Genomic DNA, 26,109 nt, shown 5'->3' with positions numbered 1-26,109 from the left:
CACTTCCAATCCAGCTCCCTCGTAATGCACCTGTGAAAGCAATTGGAAGGCTCACATCCTTGGCCTCCGCAACTCATTTGGGAGTGCACATCACTCCATATTCTGCTTCTGCAATTCTATACATTTTAATATACTGTGTGGTCTTCACTGTAATTTTTCTGATTTCTATAATATTTCTATTGGAGAATGCATCATTATTTAATCCTTTTTTTCTATAGGTAGCATTTGAGCTTTTTGACATTTCTTATTTCTCATATTTTTGAATGATATAACAGCTAATATCTTTCTATTTGAGGGTTTTTTTTTTACATATTTGACTCTTTTCTTTTTGCCTCTTTGAATAGCACAGAAAGAGAGACAGACTGAGAGAGATCTTTCCTCTGCTCGCTGATTCCCCCAATGCACACAGCAGAGCCAAAAACTCAGTTTGTGTCTCTCACATGGGTAGTAGGGACCCACACACTTGATCCATCATCACACATTGCTTCCTGAGGAGTTTATCAACAGGAACATTGAATTAAAACGAGATCCAGGCAGGACTTGAACCGCCGCACCTGATAGGACATGTGGGCATCCCAATGAATATTATAACTGATGTACCAACTGCTCATTTCTTTCGTATGAATACGTTAGCATAGATTTCCCTGAGTTACTGAGCAGAAAGTACAAACAGTTTTAAGGCTATTAATTCTTTCTTTTAAAGATTTACTTATTTTTTATTGGAAAGGCAGATATACAGAGAGGAAAGACAGAAAGGAAGAGCTTCCGTCTGATGGTTCACTCCCCAAGTGAGCGCAACAACTGGAGCTGAGCCAATCAGAAGCCAGCATACTCCTCCAAGTCTCCCACTTGGATGCAGGGTCCCAAAGTCTTGGGCCGTCCTTGACTGCTTTCCCAGGCCACATGCAGAGAGCTGGATGGGAAGCATGGCCGCCGGCGCCCATATGGGATTCTTGGTGCATTCAAGGCGAGGACCTTAACCACTACGCTATCATGCCGGGCCCAAAGCTATTAGTTCTTTCTGACAATTATTTTACAAAAGGATTATGTTGAAAGCAATACAGAATGGCCATACTTAAAAAAAAAATTCTTGTCACTGCTCAAATTCATTATTTTTCCTGACAGAAAGTCATGATTTGCTTTTTAATTTTTTTATGCAATAAATTTCAATTTTTCTCATGTCTTCTTTAGTAATTGCATGGTTCCTTATTAAAATCCAGTGTTTTTTAATTTAGAGTTTGTATACCCTGCAGCTTATAATGGCCCTCTTGAAGAATTTCTATGAGAGTGAAGGAGGGAAAATGATCCCTTGGGGTGTTCTGCACAGAGCTGTTTCTCTGGGTCTGTATACCTGATCATTCCATGGGATTGCCAACTTGTTTGCAAAGAAGCCAAGAACTAGCCCCAAATCCTTCCTTGGTGGAGTTTCTTTGTATATGTTCATTCATGATATCTGTGTCATTGACTTTTTTTTTTTAGCTGAGAACTATAGAACAATTCTGTGTACTGGTTCCCTTTCTGAATACCCATAATGGCTTGGACTGGGGTAAAGCAAAACTGGGAATCAGGAACTTGATCTTAGTCTCCTGCCCAGGTAGTGAGAATCCAACTACTTAAGTCATTACTGCCACCTTCCAGGCTCTGCATTAGCAAGAAACTGCAATATGGAACCAGAGTTGGGCATGGAACCCAGATACTCTGATGTTGAATATAGGTTTTCTAGTTGGCACCTTAACTGCACAGCCAATGCCTGCCCCTGTGCAAAGACTTTTGTTGGAGCAATCTGTGGATGGACAGGTATGCTGCCCTGGCAGAAGATCTCATGTTGCTGTTCATTCTGCCTTGGGCACTATGATTCTGTCCTATGACAGAAAACACATGCTTGGTTTCTGCACCTTGTTTCTGGCACAGAGCCCCTGAAACTTAAAATTTCATGAGTGATACAAGTGCAAGGTGTATTTTTTTTAAATATTGAGTCCTTGATCCTCATTATGACACTGAATCCCTAATTCCTTGAAATTCTCTGGGTGACAGAAGCACCTTTGTTCTAGTGAGATGACTTTTGTTGGACTTTTGGGTGGATCCTGGTTACTGAAAAGACCAAGCCATGAGCTGCAGCTAGGATCTGACAGCCCCACTGCTATTGTCTGAAGAGAAGAGAGGAGCTGGGTATTGAATGAATAGTTCACCTGTTTGTGATGAAGCCTCCACAAAACCCTCCAACTCCATGGGTGTGTCTGCTGGGAACTATTATCAAAGAGGGCAAAGGAAGCTCCCCTGCCCCCATACCCTGCCTACGTCACCCTTCCATCTGGGTGTTCATCTACATTCTTTGTCATATCCTTTGTTTTGGGAAACAAAAGTGTTTTCCCAAGTTCTGGAAGATACACTAACAAATTAATTGAACTTGATGAGAAATTCATAGAAATCAAGTTATAGCCATTTAGTCAGAAGTAAAGGTCATGACCTGGAACTTAAAATTGGCCTCTGCAGTGTGACGGTATTCCTTATGGTAAAGAGTCTGCCCTATCTCTAGTTAGTATGATAACTGAATTAAATTGTGGAGAATCCAGCTGGAGTTTGTTAGAGAAGTGCCTAGAATTTAGTTAGGATGACATAGACATTTAATGTCAGAGGTGAAGTGTTATGCTGAATGTTGACTGGATACTAGGAGAAAATCATGTTTGTCTTTATCTACTCTACAGACTCTTATAAATATTCCAATAAATTTCTGCAGATTCTGGCTGAGTCCTGATCCTATCTGAACAATTATTCAGTTCTGACTGCTCTGCCTACTCTTGTATAACCGTTGTAAAATAAAAACAAACAAGAAGCCAACTCTGAATGCTTTTTTCTTAAGATTTATTTTGTTTTTATTACACAGTCAGATATACAGAGAGGAGGAGAGACAGAGAGGAAGATCTTCCATTCACTGGTTTACTCCCTAAGTGGCTGTAACGGCTGGAGCTGAGCCAATCCAAAACCAGGAGCCAGGAGCCTTTTCTGGGTCTCCCATGCAGGTGCAGGGTCCCAAGGCTTTGAACCATCCTTGGTTGCTTTCCCAGGCCATAAGCAGAGAGCTGGATGGGAAGCAGGGCTGCTGGGATTGAAACCGACATCCATATGGGATCTTGGCATGTGAAAAGCGAGGACTTTAGGTGCTAGGCTATTGTGCCAGGCCCAAATGTTTCTGTTTTTTATCCTGATTTTTTAAAAAAAGATTTTTGTGTTTTTTTAATTTAAAAGACAGAGTTACAGAGAGAGAAGAAAAGATGGGGATCTTCCAGTCTCTGGTTCACTACCCAAATGGCTACAACAACCAGAGTTGGGCTGGTCTGAAGATGGGAACCAGGAACTTCTGGGTCTCCCACTTGAGTGCAGGAGCCCAATCACCTGGAACATCCTCAGCTGCTTTCCCAGGCCTTTGGCAGACCTGACTCAGTGCACCAGCTATAGGGCAAGGTCAAGTTTGGTCTGTCACATGCATCAGCACCTATCAATATATGTGAGGGCCTAGTCTGTGAATGGATCAAGCTGAGCTAGGCTGAAGCACCCACTGGTGTGCACAAGAGCCAGATGGGATGTGGGCTGGGCCAAGCTGGCCATAGCAGGGGCCAGCAAATGCAACAATGGTCCAGAGGCAGTCCTGTTGGGGGCTGTTGCGGGTCACTTTCACCAGGCTGCTGTGTTCATGGGAATGTGTGAGGACTGGGTCTATGGTTGGCTGGCTGAGCTGGGCTATAGAACCCATCAGTTTACAAGAGATATGGAACTGAGGCTGAATGAGCAGGCAGCTGTCTCCAATAGTATGTGTGTTGGCTGATGCATGTGACAGACCAAACCTGACCTTGCCCTATAGCTAGTGCACTGAGTCATGTCTGAGGTCACCCATTTGAGGCTTCTTGGGGAACTCCCAACTAGACTGCTGGACTCAGATTACAGCCACAGGGAAAATCATAGGATGTGTGGCCTATCATTTGAGTGCATGTATCAAGGCTAGGCCTCCACAGTGGCTGATGCCTGTGTAGTAGACAATATGTCAAATACACATGGAGGACATGATGGCCAGTTTATGTATGCCACAGGAGATGTCATTTGCCAACTGTGTAGGCAATATTAAGAAGAGAATAAAAAAAATTTTTTTAAAAGCTAGATTAAGGTAAATCAAAGAGTGAATTGGGGGTGAGGTAAAAGAGTAGCAGACTCTCAAAAACTTAAACTGCAGGGTGGCCTTGTGGCATAGTGAGTTAAGCCACTGCCCGTAATGCCAGCATTCCCTGTGGGAACTGGATCTACTCCCAGTCCAGCCCCCTGCTAATGCATCTGGAAAGCAGCAAAGGATGACCCAAGTACTTGGAGCTCTGTAAAAGATGTGGGAGAGCTGGATGAAGTTTCTGATCCCCATGTGGGAGTGAATCAGTACCAAAGATTTCTCTGTAACTTGTCTTTCAAATACATTTTTAAATCTTAAAAACAAGCAGAAGTTATCCACTTTTCTGAGTCTGTCACCACTGAAAATTTAATAGTCTGTACATGTTTATGTATTGTGTGTGTTTGTATGCATGTGCATCTATGGGAAAGTGTATTATTTTTATTTTAAAAAATAAATTTCTTGAGCTATACTTCACACAACTCATAGTCCATTGATTTGCAACATATAGCCCAATTTCTTTCAGCTTTTTGGCAGTTGTGCAAGTGAATAAATTTCTCATGTACCTATGCATAGCTGATGTTTGATCCACTTTGACCTCTGTAAACCTCCCTATTCCTCAAGTGGGGAGTAACAACGAGGGCAACACAATTTCTGAGCATAAGAGTTACTCTGGGCTCTTTTCTTCTTCTGTCACTTTGATTTCTCTTACTAATCAGCCTATCTTACTCACCATCTCATTGCAATTAAACACTGTACTGGGAAACTGGGCCAGAAGGATTGGTTCTCTGGGGATTTTTTAATACCAAAATTCCCTGGAACTAAGTGTTTATCTGTTATTTGCTTTTGCTTTTTTTTTTTTCTCACTATGCTGATTATATTCCTGGATGGTAGAAGGAACTTAGTTCAACTCATAATTTGATACATTTAAATAAATGACACAATCCACGTTTTAGATTTTTTGACATAATAATTTGAAATTGCTGTTACCATTAGTATCTAAAGTGTAGATAAGACAAATCTCAACTTCTTTCTAATACTTTAATTTCTAAAAGGAAGAATGTTTAAATTGTAAGTAACAAGTGGGAGAAAACTTTCACGCTGCTTTTTAAGAAACATTATAATTTGTATACCGTGGGCTTTTCAATTGTTTAGAAAATTTATTTTAAAAAATTATTTATTTGAAAGGTGGAGAGAGGGGAGGGGAGAGAGAGAAAGATTATCTGTCCACTTGGTTCATTCCCCAAATGTCCACAACATCCAGAGTGGGATAGGATAAAGCCAGGTGCCAGGAACTTCATCTGAGTTTCCCTGTGTGTAGCAAAGGCCCAGCTACTTCAGAAGTGCAACAGCCATGACTCCGTTGGCACCTCAGTATTGAATGCTAGCAACACAGATGGTGGCTTAACTGATTGTACCAAAATGACAGCCTTACAGTGGTTTTTATTTGTTTAAACCTTTTCTTTCAAAACAAGTGTAAATTTGCATACAAATGCTAGAAAATAATGGAGAGCTCTGCTGTAACCTGTATCATTTTTTTTTCATGACGGTTGTATCTTCAAGATTATTTTACAACAGCACAATCAGCATACTGAAAGTATAATAGTCAAGGTTCATTCCGACTGTTTTTCCTTAGCACATTAGAGCCACTGCTGCCCAGCTTCTGGTTCCTCTCCCTGCCCCTTTTCTTTCTTTCCTTCTTCGCTACTCCTCAGCCCTGGTCTCTGGCTATGATTGATGTCTGTTCCTTCAAATCTATTTCAAAATATACATAAATGGAGTCACGTGTTTTGGACTGCCTCTTTAAACAGTGTCATTTCACTTCCGTGTTGTTGTGTAACAGTAGTTTTGTTCCTGTTTATCATTGTATAATATTCCATGATGCTGCTGCATCTAGGTCATTTAGCCTATACATAGGCTAAATGAAGGGTATGTGAGTTGTTTCCAGGTTTTGCTATCAGGAATGAAGATACCATAAACATTCTTGTGTAGGTTTTAGCCTAAACATAAGTTTTTATTGCTCTGGGATGAATGCTCAATAGTACAATTGTTAGATATTATGTGTTTAGTTTAATAAGATATGCCAAACATTTATTCTTTTTTTTTTTTTCAAACATTTATTCTAATTGGCTATATCTGCTGGATCTGCTGAGTGATCCAGTTTCTTCACATTTCCATTATTCCAGTATTTAATATTGTCTTTATTTTTGTTATTTTAACCGTTTTCACAAATGACAATCATATGGTATAATTTACTTTTTAAAAAATGTTGAATGTGCGCCTGGTGTGGTAGCCTAGTGCCTAAAGTCCTTGCCTTGCATGAGCTGAAATTCCATATGGGCATTGAATCGTATCCTGGCTGCTCCACTTCCCATCCAGCTCCCTGGCTTTAACCTGGGAAAGCAGTCGAGCATGGCCCAAATTCTTAGGACCCTGCACCCGCCTGAGAGACCTGGAAGAAGCTTCTGGTTTCTGGCTTCAGATCAGCTCAGCTCCATCCATTGCAGCCTGTCTCTCTTCCTCTCTGTATATCTGGCTTTCTAATAAAAATAAATAATTCTGCTTAAAAAATGGTGAATGCTTTAGAACATGCCCTCTGTTTACACTTTTGAGGAAATGTCTCTTTTTGTACTTTACCCATTTGAGAATTCTTTAGTCTATTAATAGTCCTTTGTGAGGCATTTGGTTTGCAAATCTGTAGATTGCAAATCTGTAGATTGCCTTTTTAGTCTCTTAGTAGAATCTTTCACAGGGAAAAATAAATTTTAACTTTGTCAAAGTTTAATTTGTCGTGTTTGCCTAATGTTGAATCATACTTTTCGTGATAAATCTTAAAAAATGATAATAATAACAACATAAAATTTACCTGCAAAGAAAGCTCTGTGTTCCTCTGTCTTCCCATGTAAATTCTACAAATACGTGAGTGCAAAGAAACAGCATCAGTACTGCAGCCAACTGCTTTCAGAAAAGCAGGAAAAGGGATAGTATCAAGTTACCTTCAAGTCATTTTATGAGACCAGAATTGCTCTGATGACAAAACCAAGGACATAGAAAACTACAGAGAAATAATCCCTAGGAGAGTTATATAAAAAATCCTTAAACCATATGAATGAATTAAACCCAAGAAAAAGTAATATATATTTTGCAACCATGTAAAGGTTTCTGCCAGGTACACTGGACTGTGATATTTAGCCATATTTATGAACTGAAAAGAATCACTATAAAATCATCTCATTATAGATGTAGAAAAATTTCTTTTAGAAATATTTTGAAAAAAAATCTTGAAGTTTCAATTCTTAGTTATGATTAAAAACAAACATTAGGCAAAGAAGAGATCAAAGAAAACTTCCTCCATCTAAATGATGGCAAGCATAAAAATCCCTTACATGTCATCATGCTCAGTGGTGAACTCAGGACAGAACAGAACAGAGATACAAATAGCTATATACTTTACTGGAGACAAAGTTCACACTCAGACTCTGTGATTTAACCATTTATTAAAAGAAATCAAAGTTAAAGAATAAAACCAAGAGCCAGGAGCTTTACTAGGTCTCCCATGTGCATGGCAGGAGCCTGAATACTTGGGCCATTTTCTACTGTTTTACCCAAACCACTAGCAAACATTTGACAGGAAGTGGAGCAGCCAGGACTTGAACTTGTGCCCTTACAGGATGTCAGGTTAGCAAGAAATGACTTTACTTTCTGTATCACAATCAACAGCCCAGTATTTTTTTTTATAGACCCAATTCTTTATTTTGAAATTAGAGTTCAAAAAAATTAGATTGGCTTTTATGAAAAAAAAATCAATTGGAAAGTTTAACCTCAAGAATCTTTGCAGAAAGTTTATATTTCTGCTATGATGCTGTACTGAGAACTCCTGTACCTATCCAGCTGTACTGACTCATGAGAAATATCTGTTCTGGCTCCTGCTTCGTTAAGGTCCTGTTCTCAGCTGAAGGGAGGGTACATGGGAAGCTTAAGGATTGTATTTGTTTCACTGGCACAGTATTTAATACCACCATCGCCTCCCTACCTTTTAAAAGGATCTTCTGAAGAGAGGGCTTTGAATCAAAGAGCAGCAAGCATTTCACATTCCATAGCGGGGAATAACTGGACATAATGAGGTCCTAGAACATTTGCCACGTAACCACACAGAATGCCTGTACATCTTTCTTTATGAAGGTATAGACACATTCAAAAATTCAGAAGACTAGCTGGGACTCAAAACCTGTAGTCAGGAAAGTATCTAATCTGAAATACATGTTATGAAAAACTGTTTCAAATTGCTGGGGGTTATTAGGAAGGAAATATAATGACTAGGAGTCAGTGAAGATGTATTTGTTTTCAATTTTATAAGAAAATTCACCAAAACTTCATTTATTTATTTTAACTGGAAAGTCAGATATAGAGAGGAGAGACAGAGAAAAATCTTCTGTCCATTGATTCACTCCCCAAGCAGCCTCAACGGCCAGAGCTGCACCAATCCAAAGCCAGGACGCAGGGACTTCTGGGTCTCACATGCGGTTGCAGGGTCCTAAGGCTATCCTCCTGGGCCACAAGCAGGGAGCTGAATGGGAAGTGGGGCTGTCAGGATTAGAATTAGTACCTACTTGGGATCCTGGCGGGTGCAAGGTGAGGACTTTAGCTGCTAGGCTACCATGCCGGGTCCTAAAACTTATTTTAAAATACACATATGGAACTTATCCTGGAACTGTAAAATATCCGATTTAAATTCAGTTCTGAAGAGAAATTCCTACTACTAATTGTGAGGTCACCAAAACATGTGCCTGAGTCACAGCTATTTTTTTCAAAGTATTCAAGTTCTTTCTAGGAACAATAAAGCTTGAGTCACATTATCATAATTTTTATATTTCAAAAGACTGGATTTACCCAAACCCCTGATGTATGTGGACGTATGTGGTTTTATCTTTTCTGTTTTGGTAGTATTATATTTCTCACAATGTCCTTATCTGTTATTAACCTGAGTGTGTAAGTATCCTCCGTAATAACATGAGTCATGTGTCATTGGCTCCATAATACAGGGTGGTAAACAGTGTTCAAAGAACAAGCCACAAATTCCTGTTTATCATTGAACCCGAAGTTCATCATTTACTCCCATAAATGAGTTTCCAATGTTGCATGACCTCTGGCCTCAGTTTCTTTATCTGTAAAAATTGAACTAAACAACAGAACATTCTTCACAGGAATACTGCAGAGAATAAAGTAGAATTTTAAAAGAAACTATTTCTTCTCTCTGTAAATCTTTCTTTCAAATAAAACAAATAATAAATTAAAAATCTTTAAAAATAAAATAAAATATTCAATACTCTTCATTCTGATAATCAACCAGTAATTCTATAAAGCAGAGTATGTAATTTAAAAAATTCTGTATTATTTGGTAAGATTTATCAAGGAAATCTATGCTTCATCCAATCTTGTAAAATTTATTTAGTTGTAAAAAAGGTTCCTTTATTATTATTTTAATGTCTGGAAATCTGCGATGGTCTTTTAAGTTGATAGTGATAGTTTATTCTCAGCTATTTCTTTAGCAACATTGCTAACAAATTATAGCTTTTAAAAATATTTCCAAAAAAGTGAATTTTTGTTCCTGTGCATTCATCCCATTTTTAAAAATTTTCCTCCATTGTCTTTATTAGCTCTTTTTACTTTTTTAGGTTTGATTTGTTCTTCCTCTGTATCCTTATAAGAAAACTATCTGCTATGGTTTTTAAAAGGCAATAGTATGATTTGTATTAGAGAATTCTCAGAAACTTTGTGCTGAACAGATTTTATAGTCATTTCTCTTATAGAGAGACTTTAAGTGACATCACTGTTAGTGTAAATCTATTTGTAATAGATTACATACAACAGGAGTGAAGACTGCAAGTAGCATAAGGAAATTTTGCAGTACAAAGTCCTTGTCCCTTATTTTTCAAACTAAAATGCTAAAAATAAAATTGAATTTAAAGATCAGAGTATAGTAATGTACTTTAGGCAACTGTACTACATAGGCTCTCTTTCTCTAATAGTCTCTACCTTTTCAGCCATTATATGTGAAATTTGATCTGCACCATTGGCATATTGATCATACATGTCAATTATAAAGTCTTGTCTCATGATACATTGCTCTTAAAATATATTTCTCCAATTATCTTGCATCAAAATGATAGATGGCATGGTGACAGAGATAATTCTATTTGGTGACAGTTTTGTTATTTTTTGTAGTATTCTATGTGTATGTTGTTACAACTAGGATGTAAACTTAGTGCAGTGTCTTTTTAAAATTTTCTTCACTTCGTACTCTACCCCAGTAGCATTTATTCATTTATATATTTCTTTTCTTAAATGTCTTTCATCAATTAAAACATATAAAATTCATCTCCTTATTTTCAACAGGACAAAAAGGGACCTGATTTCATGTTAATTGATCATAAGAGATTTTTTAAATAGCATGAAATCAGTTTTATTTTTTAAAATTCCACTTTTGCAATCAATGTTTTGAAACCATTTGCACTCAGTCAATTGAAAGTAAACCATGAGAAATAAAATTAGGAAAATTATGATTATTAAAAATGAGTGTTGGTTAAAATTGTGTAGTATATTATTCTCTTACTTTGGAATGTGTTTAAAATTTTCTACAGTGAGAGTTTCAAAGTGGTTAGCATGGGCACTTGTATGGAATCATAAGGAAATAGGAAAATTGTATATTGATGAGATTTCCTGTTCATAAACCTCACAGGCAGCTGTAGTGGGTCAACAGCTTATGAAATTTAGAGTGACTCTTTCTAAGGACTCTTAGAAAAAGAAAGCAAAATTACAAAATGTTGTTTTGAGAGGCTAGCTTTGTGTTGCAGTGAATTCAGCTGCCACAGTAATACTGGCATCTCCTGTGGACGTCAATTTGAGTTTCAGCTTCCTGTTTTAGTGTGTTAAGATTTTTCCATACTGTAATGAATACCATGTCTTTTTAAATTAATAATATTCTAAAATCCCTTTCTATGTCACAACTGAGAGGTTAGGAGTTTGCTATACTCTGTCTTTTGTTGAGGGTTTTTCTTTTTTTTTTCAGTTACTCTCAAGAGGTTAGTACTGGAAAAGCCTTTGTGGGATGAATTGTATTTAATTGAAATTCGTTAATTAATGAGGCAATCATTGAAGTAGGGTATATTTCAAATCTTCAAAACTCATATTTGTTTGTAAATTGATTACGTCCTGTTTATAAATAATATTTTTACTGTGGATCATTATGGCATGTCCTCTTAGAAGATAGTTTTTTTTTAAAGATTGTACTTTATTTTAATTGGAAAGTCATATATACAGAGAAGAGGAGAGACAGAAAGGAAGATCTCTGACCACTGATTCACTTCCCAAGTGACCACAAGGCCAGAGCTACGCTGATCCAAAGCCCTAAGCCAGGAGCCGCCTCCAGATCTCCTATGTGAGTACAGGATCCCAAGACTTTAGATCGTCCTTGCCTGCTTTCCCAGGCCCCAAGCAGGGAGCTGGATGGGAAGTGTGGCTCCTAGGATTAGAACCTGTGCCCATATGGGATTGTGGCACATTCAAGGCGAGGACTTAAGCTGCTAGGCTACCATGCCAGGCCCTAGAAGATATTTCTGTGAAATAATAGACATTGAAGACACTCATAAATTTTTTTAAAGATTTTATTATTTTTATTGAAAGGCAGATATACAGAGAGGAGAGACAGAGAGGAAGAGCTTCCGTCCGATGATTCACTCCCCAAGTGAGCACAACGGCCGATACTATGCCGATCCGAAGCCAGGAGCCTCTTCCGGGTCTCCCACGCAGGTGCAGGGTCCCAAAGCTTTGGGCCGTTCTCAACTGCTTTCCTGGGCCACAGGCAGGGAGCTGGAAGGGAAGCGGGGCTGCCAGGATAGAACCGGCGCCCATATGGGATCCCGGGCGTGCAAGGTGAGGACCTTAACCACTTGCGCCACGGCGCCGGGCCCAACATTCATAAATTTATCAAGCTATTTAAAATTGCTGTGATTTAGGTATTGGTTTGTATGTCCAAAGACCCTTGTATTAAAGGCTTCCTCCCCTAAGTTTTTGCTAATGGTTAATGGAATGGTAGAAATACGATCCAATTATAGTATCTGAAGGTGGAGCCTTTGAGAAAGAAATCTTTTGGTTAGGTTGTTTTAATGTATTCTTGGTTGGTGGCTTTGTAAGAAGTCACCACTTAATGATGAGTGTGCTATCTGTTTTGCTGCCTGGCTACCTTCCTCTGAATTTTTGGGGGGTGGGTGGGTTAAGATTGGGTAGAGTACTGAACTCCTTTGCATACAAGAACATGGAGAAATTTTGTTGTGAAAGTATGACAAAGAGGAAAGAGGAAAAAGTGATATGCTAGTTCCAAGGGGGTAAATTGGGTGGGGGGAAATTCCCTCTTTAAGGGAAAGAATGCCAAGTATCTATAAGCAAGTTTCTTTTATGTATTTGAACTTGTTTTGTACTCTGGATTACATTTAAGGCTTTGTGCAAACTTTATACAACATTTGGATTGAATTAATAACCTTTTGGATGAGTTGAATGTAAGGGAGTGGAGTCCAGCATTGGACAGTAGGGATCAAAGTGGACCCTAGGGAGCAAAGGTGTGAGATGGGTTATAGTAGAATTGCTCAGGACCTAGCAGCAGATATGAGACAAAGTTCCTCCCTATGAAAAAAACATGGCTGTGCTTTTGAAAATGTGGCCCTGGGTTACCTGCCTCGGAAGTCCCTGCTGCTCTTGGGGACCCAGAGACTCCTTACACCTTCCTCTTCCATGTGCCTGAACACGCTCTTGTTGGACGATCTTCAGAAGCTTTTATTTTTATTTTATTTTTCTTTGATCTAAATGCAGATGGAGCCAACGACAGATACAGAGATTTTCCCTTGTTGCTTTATTTCTCATATGCCCTTAATATTGGAGTTGGACCAGACCAAATCCAGGACCCATAAGTTTCCCTCTATCCATTAGAGAAACCCTAGAATATTAACTTTGATCTGTTACCTCCCAGGCTATGCATTCAAATAAAGTTGTAACTAGCAATGGAGTTGAGGCTGGATTCCATGTACTCCAATAAATATGGGATGCTAGCCTTCCCAAGATGCCTTAACTTTTGGCCAAATGCCCAGTCCCACAGACTGGGACTTGAATACTGAATCCTTGAGTCCTCAGAGGTATTGACGGATGGGAAGGTAGAGCTTCTATTCTCACACTGCCTTCCCCATGCCAGCCTTGAGGAGTGAGGTTGTAATAGATTGTGCAACTGCCGTTTCTTCCTAATTCTAAACAAAAGCAAGCAGAAAATGTTCAGATTTTAGAGAAGTCTAGCAGGGCTGGCAGAGCCTTCCTTTTGTTTCCTGGCAAATAGCTTGTTGATACTGAAAACAAAAGGTGTGCTTTCTGGCACTGCTTCCAACTTTCCCTTGGACAAGAGTAACATACTTGGTCGATGTGTTCAGTTTTTATCGTTTCAAATTCTACTAGATGCCATTTATATGGGTTACAAACAACTTTCAACTATTAGTGCTGACATTATTGGTAAGTATTAATGATAGCCATGTTTATTGTGTATCTGACACATTGGTACAAACTACTGAGGGAGAGAGGGAGAGTAAAAGAGAGGGAGAGAGGGAGGGAGAGACAAAAGAATCAAACGGAGCCCATTTGCCGTTCTGATCTGTAATAGATTCGTATGTTTCACTGCTTGGAGGCACCTGCTTCATTGAAATCCCCAAAGAGCAGTGGAACTTTATACATCTGTAAAGCTATGATGGCTATAGCTACCTCATACCCACACCTACGTTTATTTGTGAAGCTATGATGACTATAGCTGTACCACACCCACACAACATTCATGTGCAATGTATTGGCAATGGCCACTTGCAAAGAGAAAAAGAATTTCATTTAAAGATTTAGATTTTATTAAAATTTAAGAGATGTCTATGAACAAACTTTACTTAAGTATTTCATTTTCACGGAAAACATTATTTCTAGTCTATGCATAATTGTTTTCATAAAATGTTATTTTTGCTGGTAAACAGATGCCTCCCTTTTACTTGGTTGAAGAACATAGCCCCCAAGGCACTCCTTGGAGAATACTTGTAGCTTCTGGTGTTTTCCATTTTTAAACACATTAGTGATAGAAATCACTGAGGCTGATGGACATTGTTTATTTCTTAAAAACAAATGATACTAATACTTGGCTAACTGTAGTCCAGAAGTCTAGATATGGGCTTCAATCCTAGAACAGATTAGGATTCTCATTTTTCTGCTCCTCTCAAAAATTATGTATGATTTTTTTTCTCCACAGCTCTATTTATTCTCTTTTTAAAAAGATTATCTTTTTATTTGAAGTGCAGAGTTTACAAGAGAGGAAGATGGGGAAGGGGAGAGAAAGAGAGAGAGAAATACCTGCTGGTCAACTCCTCAGGTGACTGCAATGGCTGGAGCTGGACCTGTGGAGGGTAGAATTCAGGAGCTTCTTCTGTGTTGCTCACAGGGGCCAAACACCTTGGCCACCTGCTGCTGCTTTCCCAGCCATCTTAGCAGGGAGCTGGGTTGGAAGTGGTATGGCCAGAACTTGCACAGGTACACCTATAGGATGCTGGCACCACAGGAAGTGGCTTTATCTGCTAAGCAACAGCCTTGGCCCCCCAAAAGCATATTCTTCCCCAAGAAAAGCACATGCACTCATTAAAGTACACTTGCCCTTGCAGCCTCATGAACTTTTTTTTTTTTTGGCTTTAAAGTTCTAATGAGTTTCTGTTCTTGTTTCTACCTTCCACACCTTCATCATTGAATTTGTTCATTAACCTGATTTTTTAAAGAAAATAAATTTTCATGTTATCTTACTGATAAGCTTGAACTGAAAACTTCCCTGTTCTCTTAAATATTTGGAATATTTGCTCTAATGTTTTTCAAGTTTTGCTGAAAACTTATATTTTTCATCAAGTTCGTAGTTCCCGCATGAAATTATCTGTGGCATCCAGTATCTGCTTTTCATCCTCCCCCTTGTCTCATTGTCCAGTAAATCAGTTTGCTCACAAACACGTGGTTGATTTCTTCACCTGCAACACGAATGTCCTTATCCTTACCTTTTGTTTTGTTTTGTTTTGGTGGGTGGGATTGGCTCTTTTAACTCTTTTTAAAGTGTAAAAATATTTTCTTTAAAAAAAAGTCTTCCATTTTTGCTATAGCTCATGATTAATTTATCTGACCATATATCTGTGGCAATTCAGTGCCCTATTGTATAACTGTTTTGCCACTTTGTTTTCTATTTATTACTCAACTAAAGTGGTAATAAATGTAGTCTTTTATCTCTCCTTGGATACCCAAAATTCTCAAAGGTAGAGTAATATATTTTTGTTTTATCTTTTGTGCTTATAGTGTAAAATAAGTGCTACATATTTCAACACATTACAGGATATAGAAAGTTAAATAATGGTTACCCTCTAGGATGCCTTCAAAATGTTTCATTTTATTAGAAATAAAAAAATTATAATCTAAGTGATAACATAGCTCATCGCTGAGTGTTACAATGATGGATACCACAGCTGAAACTTAACCAGAGTCTCTGCTTTGTGGGTGTGCAAATCTAAAAGTGGTTGCATATACTGTGCTAGGTTTAAAATGTTTAGTATATCATCTTTGGAATAGATTTTTTTAGAAAGGGGAAGGGGCTGATGTTTCCTAATTTAATTTATAAGACCTGAATCCAGGAAATGTAGAGGTTGTCACCAAGTCCAGAGTGTGGTATTGTGTAGATACCTGGAATGACTACCAGCTGCTAAGCTCGATAGTTTGGCATGTTTATTTCATGAAGATTATCCCCAATGAACAAGCTGTTTTGTGAATCTTTTTTTTTTTTTTTTTAAAGATTTATTTTTATTATTTTTTCATTGGAAAGGCAGATATACAGAGAGGAGAGACAGAGAGGAAGATCTTCCGTCCGATGATTCACTCCCCAAGTGAGCGCAACGGGCCGATGCTATGCCGATCCGAAGCCAGGAGCCTCTTCCGGGTCTCCCACGCGGGTGCAGGGTCCCAAAGCTTTGGGCTGTCCTCGACTGCTTTCCCAGGCCACAAGCAGGGAGCTGGAAGGGAAGCGGGGCTGCCGGGATTAGAACCAGCGCCCATATGGGATCCCGGGCGTGCAATGCGAGGACCTTTAACCACTTGCGCCACCGCGCCGGGCCCATGTTTTGTGAATCTTTAAAGAACATTCTGAGTGCTTAGTGTCAAATGAGAATATCATTCACGATATCAGAAATTAAAATGCTTTGAAAGTAAACAAGCTAAAAAATTCTTTTGTTGTTCTTTTTTCAGTAAGAAATGGAATATTTTGTGAAAGAAGATTGTATTTTGGAGGCTGGGGTAGGAAACCAAGTAAAGTTATGACTTCTGAAGTTAGTGTCCTATCTGCTCACTACTACCCAAAAGCTTAGTTATATAAACAGTAGAAATGGACATTTATTTAAGTTTGTGAAGTAGGATATTTCCCACACATTGTAAGATTGATTACATTTGGTTTTGTAGGGTGTGACAAAGGTCAAAGTTTTTTAATGGTTAATGTTATCAACTCTAAATGATTTTTTTTCTCTTTACCACAAATATTGTACAAAAAAAGCAGCTGGATTAAATATTGCCTTTTTATTTCATGTTTGATTATTGGAAATTCCATTATGTATGTATACTTTTTGGTTTTTATTTTAAAAGAAATGTCATTATTAGCTTCCATTTTTTTTACACAAAATAGGAAATGGTTATGAAAAATGAGACAGTGTTTTGTAATTAATGACAGTTTCAACTCTGTAGCTTTCCTTTACCTGGTAGTGTTCTTCTATGTGAATGTTATGGGGTGTGAGCGAGATCACATGAGACATGTTTAAAGTTTTTAAGGAGTCTTTATTAACCAAGCTTGGTGATAATAGAACATGCTAGAAATAGCAAATCACAAGTCCATATGGCAATCCAACCAATCATAATCCACCCACACATAATCCAACCAAACATAATCCCAAAAGGAACAAATGGTCATTATCCTTAAGTCCATCCATTAAGCTGAAGACCTATGTCACACTTCTCAAACAATGTAAGTTATCCTATGAGACATGCAACGAATAACCCGGACACACTTACAAAGCTGCAGACATTCACCTTTCCCTGGCCTCTCTGCCCACATTCCATCACTGCTAGGCCTCACCTCTCCTGGAACTCCTGACAGCACACAAACCAGAACAATGTTATATCCATTGTCCCATCTAAGCAGTACACAGGACCATGCTCAGGGGATTACTTGTCCTGGGTCAGCCAAGAGTCAAGGTGCCACAGTAATGGAAGCACCTGACCAGAAAGAGAGTGAGCTCGTGCTTCACAGGCTTTTTAAAAGGGCTTGTGAGGGGAGTGGTTACACAACAATGCAATACCATCCCCTCTCAGATGATAGGAGAGTCACAGGTGGGCAGGAGCGAATAGCTAGGTAGTGCTGGGGGGGAGTGGTTGAGGATGGAATTAACATTCCATTGCTGTTAGGACCCACCTTCAGGACAGAGGTTAGGAGACACAGCCACATTTCATCTGCCCACTGTCAATGGGTGCTGGCTATCACTGGCTAAATGCCATAACATTAAGAGTTGTGTGTTTTTGATTACAGCACTCAGGGAAGTGAGTTTAGGTCATGCAGACATTCTTCTGAGTTCAGGCTGTAACTCAGTTCAGTACTCAGGCACCTCACCCAGTGAGAAATCCAAGTTACTCACCTTACTTCCTCTCTTAAAGAAGTTCCTTCAAAATTCCCCTTTTATGAGGAACATAAACATTAACAACAGAGACAAGAAAGTTATCAAATGACTCACGCAGGAAACTTCCTGATTCTGTGTGACTGTGAGTCCTGCCTCAGGCGGTAAACTAAAGTGATCTTGTCATTTTATCACAACATTGGAGCCCTGGTATGCTTCTGTTTTCAAGGGCAGAAAGTCAGTCTCATTTCTTATCTTTGCATTCATATGCAGGTATTTTTTGGGGAAAGTGAGGGGTTTAGATCAGAATCTGTGGTTAAAGACCAATCAACATTAGAAACTTGCTACAACTGGCCTAGAGCAGATAAGACCTCTCCCATAAGCACTTTATACTGGCAAGATTGTAGCAAGCACAAATAAAAGCTTATCCAAAACACATGTGTTATCTAAAGTTCCGTGTTCCCTATGAACCAAAGACTATATAAAATACCCACATCAAAATGCAAAGTATTGATTTTTTTCAACAATAAATGTTAATTTATTGGCTCTAAAAGGCGTATGGTTGGTGCCATATGCCAGAAATACATGAAGTTATTCATGAGTCCTTGTGTTGGCGTCATCTACACAACAATGACCACAAATATCCTAAAGTCCATCTATCAATTCAAAATGTGGCACCACCTTTTGTGAGCTGTATGTCAAACTGGAAGGGTAGTCACTGACTGCTGTAGGAGTGTTGAGCAGATGAATTGAAGCAATGTCACTGTCAGTAGCAGTACAAACTAAATTGGAGTAGAAAGTTGGTATAAGGAACAAAATGTTGAAGAAATGGCTAATATCACATGGTAGAGGTTCTGAATTCCAGAATCGTTATTTTATGCAGTAATAAAGCCAAACCAGCAACCATGTTTATGAATATGTTTAAGCAAGATGCACCATTTCATATTTCTAGATAATAAGTGTGGTGTTGATGGGAATGAAGCAGAGAGACTGAGATAACAAGGGGTACAGGACTTACAGCAACTGTGTTTGGCTCCTTCCATATGATCAGTCAGCCTCAGATATCAATGTTAAAAAAGAGATGTTACAATAGTGCCATCACCCAGGTGGTGATGATGAATTAAACAAAGATAATGGTGGGCAAAAGGGATGAGCACTGTGTCCCCTCTGTCCTTACTATCATTCTGAATGAGTGACAAAAGAGAGGCAGGGCTAACCCATACTAAATCAAGGAGCTTGTGAGCCTGAGCAGAAGCCTGATTACCTGAACAAAAAGGAACTTCATCGAGAGTTTCTTGTCACTGTTGCTCAAACTCAGATGGGTGCAGGCAAGTCAGGTACAACTACAACAATAATGAGGCTAACGACCAACTAAATGTAATTATGAGTGTATCCTAAAAACTAGAGGTGTCTCAAATGTCAACGCCACTGATGCTCTCAAGCCGCATTGGCAAGGATGGTGTTGTTATGGAAGAATGGACACGTGAAAGAAGAAGTTTCACGTGGACAACTTCAGTGAGCAAAGAGAGATTTATTAAACGTAGAAACTCCTGCTGCCGCATCAGGAGGGAGACCTGCAAGGGAGGAAAACCAGTGAAAATGATGGAATGGTGTGTTTTAAGCACAACTCAGTGGATGCAACAACTATCAACAAGAAGGCAAGGACAAAAGCCTACCAGAACATCAGGTCAGATTGGCGATCCTGTCTGGGTTGTTCATGATAAAACAAAATGAAAAAAAAAAAAATCAAAAGGATGTTACTGGTAACTTCTGTTCTCATTATAATCTGAAAGCTCAGAAGGGTGGGATGGCACTTGTGTCCTAGTAAAAGTACCTTCTGACCAGATGCAAGCTCTTGAACACTTTTTAGAGACATCCTATCCTCATTCCGGTAAGGAGGAGGAGATTCCAACAACTTGTTAGCCCATTTAAGTGTAACATTACTTTTTTTTTAATGCATTGTAACATATGATAACAAGCATGGTGTCCCTAGTCTCTTATGTGAGAAGCTTCTCCTGTTTGCTTTTGCTTAGGTAAACATTGCCAAGTTAATCAATACTCTTTCCTTTCTGCTGTTTTTGTGAGAATACAAATTTGGGAAACTGTTATAAAATCCTTCCTCCCCCCAACAAATATAACTTTAGTAGTTGAAAAGCAATTGCTTTAGTTTTAAAAAGAAAATAGGAAAATAAATTATATTGGTTTTGTAATTCTTAGGCTGTAGTTACATAGGCATAGATCTTTCTCTTTAAAAAGTATAGAAGGGAATGGTGTTGGTGCACAGGTTGCCTGGCTCCTGGGATTCCTGCAGCCCGTATCACAGAGCCTATGTTCCAGTGGAATCCGGGCTTGAACTTTGCTCATCGTTTCAGCTTTCTACGGGTGCACATCGTGGCTAGCAGTAGGTGATGTCAAATACATCGGTCCTTGACACCCATGTGGGAGAGCTGAGTGGAGTTCCCTGTTCCTGGCTCCAGCCTGGCCCAGTAAAGCTGTTGCAGACATTTGGATGGTAAATCAGTCCATGAATGAGAGATCTGTCTGTTTGCCTTTCAAATAAATAAAGTGAATTTTAAAAAGCTCCCTCATTAGGTAAGTTGACTCCATTTAAAAAGTGTAGCAGGAAATGATCTCCATCATATTGTAATTATGGATGATGTAGGTTTGTTCTTTGTGCCAGTAATTGAGGTAAATAAGAGTCTAATAAAATCATATGATAAAACATTAATGGACACACCACATGTATTTACATAGTGACTTCTATGAATGTTTGTATTTAGAGTACATAAATGTTGAAATCTAGTGACACTGCATCCATTCTGTTGTTTTTGCTTATTTTTTTTTAAAGATTTATTTATTTATTGGAAAGTCAGATATACAGAGAGGAGAAGAGACAGAGAGGAAGATCTTCCATCCGATGATTCACTCCCCAAGTGAGCACAACGGCCGATGCTATGCTGGTCCGAAGCTAGGAGCCAGGAACTTCTTCCGGGTATCCCGCACGGGTGCAGGGTCCCAAGGCTTTGGGCCATCCTTGACTGTTTTCCCAGGCCACAAGTAGGGAGCTGGATGGGAAGTGGGGCTGCCAGAATTAGAACTGGCACCCATTTGGGATCCCGGGGCGTTCAAGGCAAGGACTTTAGCCACTAGGCCACGCTGCTAGGCCACGCCTGCTGGGCCCTGTTGTTTTTCTAAAAGGCTCATGTTGTCCTTTCTGTAAAACGAATCTCCTGCTAGCTACTCAAGTTTTTGCTAGTCTTTTAGATTAGAAAATTTGCCCACTGCCACCTGGTGGCAGGTTGTCCTAATCAAGAATGGCAGGTAGAACAGAAAGTCACTGGGCAAAATTTTCAGTACAAATACAGAGAAATAAGATCATGAACACATATTCCCTCATTGTGACCTCTAATCCATCATGCCTGGAGCCAAGTTTATTTTTTATTCAATTTGTTCTCTTCAAGTAGGTATTACTTTTTAAAGATTTATTTATTTATTTGGAAAAGCAGACTTACAAAGAGAGACAGAGTAAGATCTTTCATCCTTTGATTTACTCCCCAAAAGGCCACTATGGTCAGAGCTGAACTGATCCAAAGCCAGGAATCAGGAGCTTCTCCCAGGTTTGTCAACAAGTGCAGGATCCTAAGGCCATCCTCTGTTTCTTTCCCTAACACAAGCAAAGAGCTGGATGGAAAGTGTATAGCTGGGACATGAACCAATGCCTATATGGATTGCCATTCATAGGTGAAGGATTAGCCAGTTGAACCAAGGTGCTGGCCCCGTAGTTATTTAGGCTTTGGCATTTCTTTCTCTAAGGTCATCCTGGATTTCTTCTCTTTCTTGGTTATTATGAACCAGGATGTCTTTCATAGCATGATAAAGCATTGCAATAAAGATTTTTTTTCTAAATCTTGATGATAAAATAATAATTTCTGAATATTAGCATGGTTCAGATTCACCTGGGGGCTTATCACAACTTGGGTTGCTGGTCCATTCCTTTCAGGAGGGCAAGAGCAGGTGGAAGAATACCTGTTTCTATCTAGTTTTTGATGTTCCTAGTTTAGGATCTATGCTTTGAGGATCACTGAGTCATATGGCACTTCCATGAGGAGGTTTGAAAATGGACAGGCCTGAGGTGTTGGCAGTGTTCTAGAATGGGACAAGTAGGACTATTCAAAGGTAGCACTGATGACAATGACAGTATTGCCAGTAGCTCAAACCACAGGATAAGGAAAAAGTTTCACATGTGCCAGAGGTGGAGCGAGCTGCTGTTTCCCCATTACTTTCTACAGTGGTACCGGCTCTGGAGATTGCAGTCTACAGCAACTGCATCATCTTTGAGTGTGAACGATGGCATTTTAATGCCCCTGCATTCAGAAAACATTTTTTTTTTAAAATTTATATTCTTTACTTCCTGGTAGGAGCTCAGCCAAGTAAAATTCCAGGTATGCAGTGAGTTGATATATTCTGTTAAATATTTATATCCATTTCATCACTAAAATGGAATCAATATTGGCATGATTTGCCTGGAAAAGCAATTGCAACAGTCTATTAAGCGAAAATCCAAAGTTGTTGAGACATAAAAAGATTTTTAAATGTTATAGAGTTCCTACATAAATGTAATAACATTGATTTATCTTTTATCATTAGATTTACAAGAGGTAATACATCATTTACAGACCTGATTTTTCAAAAAAGAAATGTAGTGTATGTGCATATATTTATAAATATTTATTTGTGAGAATAATGAGAAATAGGGCATATAATTTTTAATTCACTCAATAGATTGTAATTCTTTTTTAAAAAGATTTTTTTTATTGGAAAGGCGGACACACAGAGAGGAGGAGAGACAGAGAGAAAGATCTTCCGTTCGATGATTCACTCTCCAATTGAGCGCAATGGCTGGTACTGTACCAATCTGAAGCCAGGAGCCAGGAGCTCTTCCGGGTCTCCCACGCAGGTTCCCAAGGCTTTGGGCTGTCCTCAACTACTTTCCCAGGCCACAAGCAGGGAGCTAACTGGTGCCCATATGTGATCCCCACGCATACAAGGTGAGGACTTTAACCACTATGCTATCGTGCCGGGCCCTAAATTGTAATTGTTGTAAAGGTTTACATATTTATGTTTGATCAAAACATGTAATATTGATGTGTAATCAATACACTTTGAGTCTGAAAAAATACATTGTGTTCATCAATATATCTGAAACATTGTAATTTCTTACTTGAAATATTTGTATTATGGAATGCAGCAGATTGCTCCTTCACCTCTCCTTGTATACTCTTCCCCCATGTCCTAATTTGGCCAAGATGTTGGACACAGATGAGTCCAATTAGTGTTTTTAGGTACAAGCCCAGTTCCTGTTCCTGCCCATCCCAATGAGCACCAATTAACTCCTTAACTCACAACACTTAGGTGAGTCACAGGTGGGCAGGAGCGGATACCTATCAACTGAGAGGGGATGGTATTGCATTGTTGTGTAACCACTCCCCTCACAAGCCCCTTTAAAAGGCCGAAGAAGCAGGGACTCACTCTTTCTGGTCAGGTGTTTCCGTTACTCTGGCACCTTGACTCCTGGCTGATCTAGGACAGGTAATCCCCTGAGCACGGTCCCTGTATATTGCTTTGATTGGACTTGAGATCTGTTATTTTAGTATGTTCCGTTATCTCCAAGCTTGGTTAATAAAGACTCTTTAATAAAACCTTAGACATGTCTGGTGTGATCTTGTTCGCACCCCATGACAGCTGATTCTGGAATTAAAGCAAGGCTAGAATATTTTAGCTATTAGTTATCACTAGATATGCATATATCCATGAAATGTTTATACTTTTTAATTGTATTTACTTAAATTTTAAAAAGGCATATTACAATGGTATAGTATCATTTTTTACTTTCTTTTGTCCTTGACCATATATTTGTTTTAACTTTTGTGTAGTATTTTATTTTATGCTTATAGCTAAATTGATTCATCTGTTTTGCTATGATATATCTCTAATCGAACATTAAAAATGCCAGAATATTTTACTGAATAACATCTTCTGTAAATTAGCATTTTAAAAAGATGTATTTTGTGAAAGAGGGACAGTAGAAGAGAGAAGGGGTTCTATATGTTGGTTCACTCTCCACGTACCTCCAGTGGCTCACGCTGGGCCAGGCGGACACTAGTTGCCAGGAACTTCACCCAGGTCTCCCATGTTCACAGCAAGGACCCCAAGAACTTGAGTCATCTGATTCCCCTCCTTCTCAGGGACATTAGTAAGAAACTGAATTGGAAGTGGAGCAGCTCTAACTTGAATCTACATGTGGTATGAGATGCTGGTTTCTCAAGCAGTGACAACCTGATGTACATTGCTGGCCTCATACTATTGTTTATTGAATACTTCATCTGTTTACTTCCAGTTTGTCTGTTGGATATCCATTTTGCCCTTGATATTGCACCAGTATGATAGTCATTAATGTAGTCAAGCAAATGTTTTCTGTCTTTTGGGATATGATTGAACTTTCTGCTCTCTTTGCAGTTAGGCCATAATGGGTGCAATTTATTTGTCAGTGGGTGCAAAACTAAGTAAAAGTTTTGAACAGAGGTTCTGGAAATCAGAACAGTTTTCTACCCTGGTTTGGTAATCTTGGAGAATGAGCATAGAAACTCCTTCAGTGTGCACACATGGAACAGAGTTTAGTAAACATGCAGATGGGAGAGAGAGAGAAAAAAAAAGAATTCTGTTGTCCTAAACTTCTAAGGCTTTTGGAGTTTTGGAATTTTCATTATCCCAATTATGACCTGTATTATCATAATCAAAGTGAAAGAGAGATGAAGCTGGCCTTATTGCACAGGGAGTTAAACTACCACTTGCAATGCCTGCATTCCTTATTGAGAGCCAGTTAAATCCTAGACAATCCAGTTCTGCTGATGCTCCTAGGAATCCATTTGGTGATGGGCCAAGTATCTGGAACCCTGCCACTCATGTGAAAGATCTGGATAAAGTTTTGAGTGCCTGGTTTTGGCTTGACCTGAACCTAGCTATGTTGAGAGTGAACAAATAGAAGATACCACTCTGTTTTTCTTGGTCTCTGTCACTCTGACTTTCAAATAAATAAATAAATCTTTAAAAGGTAAAGGGTAAATAAGGGTAAAGCATGATAATTTATAATTTGATCATTAATAAAATGGCAGGCAGATGCTTTAAATTTTTAGAATGTACTTAATTTTAATGTCTCCTTCGTTTCTGTTCTTCTCCCAACCTCCAGTCACTCTTAGTGTACTCCTATTCCCCCAAATTATCATCTATCAGAGTATAAAACTATATTATGGAATACTGATTCTTGTCAATAATAAGAATTAGAACATTAACTTGTTAGATAAATTATAATTCTTATAAAGATTTCTATATTTTATTTTAACACTTTAAATTGATATATAATCAGTACTTTGATGAATCAAGTTTAGGCTAACTTTTAATAGCTTTAGCTTCCTCTCCTAACCTGTATTCCTTCCTTCTATTTTGCCTTTTTCTCTCTTGAGGTGTTTATATTCTTAAAGATGATACTTGGAAACATCAGTGTTTCGCCTAAGTCTATAATGGCAATGATTATTTTTATGGCCCTACAATAAGTGATCACTGGTGAAAAGAAGTTCTACGCTACTTTACATAAAATCACATTGATTCCGACCAATCTGATGTGCATTTTAGACTAGCTTTGGCATTACATATCTATAATTCCAGGCTAAGATTGTTCACATTCACTAACCTGTGTGTGTTCAATTTGGGAATGATAAGGGTAACAGGATGAAGAGAAGAGGAAGAGATGGTGCTATGAAGACATTTCCTGGGCAGAACTAGATAGTTACTTTTGACATATTCTCTTTGTGGATTATAGTTTTTATATTAATAAAGCTGTTCTGCACACTCAAACTCATAGTACAATGTCATGGTTCCTTAATAATGTAGGTGGTAGAAGAAAAGAATTAATGTCTGGAGAACTACACTTAAGTTATTCACACTTTAATATGGAGTACATGCATTCTATGATTGAGATGTTTGCCTGCTAATGCCTAGGAGGTGTTGGGTGAGGCAGTGGACAGGTGGGGGGTCATGAGGAGCAGAGCCCACACTGTGGTAGCTTGGAGCTTTGATGTTGACACTGAGGGCACATCACTCTCAGAAAGAACCCCAGGGATGGGAAGGGATGTGTAGTGCGTACCAGATTCCTAC

At 38.8% G+C, this 26,109-nt stretch overlaps 1 protein-coding gene across 1 annotated transcript in view; it reads left to right on the top strand.

Moving 5' to 3' along the window:
* Positions 1-26,109, top strand: part of FRK (fyn related Src family tyrosine kinase) — a 97,726-nt gene that overhangs the window by 20,028 nt on the left and 51,589 nt on the right. The window lies entirely within an intron of this gene.

This window comes from Ochotona curzoniae, unplaced genomic scaffold (assembly GCF_017591425.1).
Source record: "Ochotona curzoniae isolate NIBS_2020 unplaced genomic scaffold, NIBS_Ocur_1.0 contig_3368, whole genome shotgun sequence".
NCBI lineage: Eukaryota > Metazoa > Chordata > Mammalia > Lagomorpha > Ochotonidae > Ochotona > Ochotona curzoniae.
Note: the sequence above shows the minus strand (reverse complement) of the source record. Positions and strands in the feature narration are given on the sequence as shown.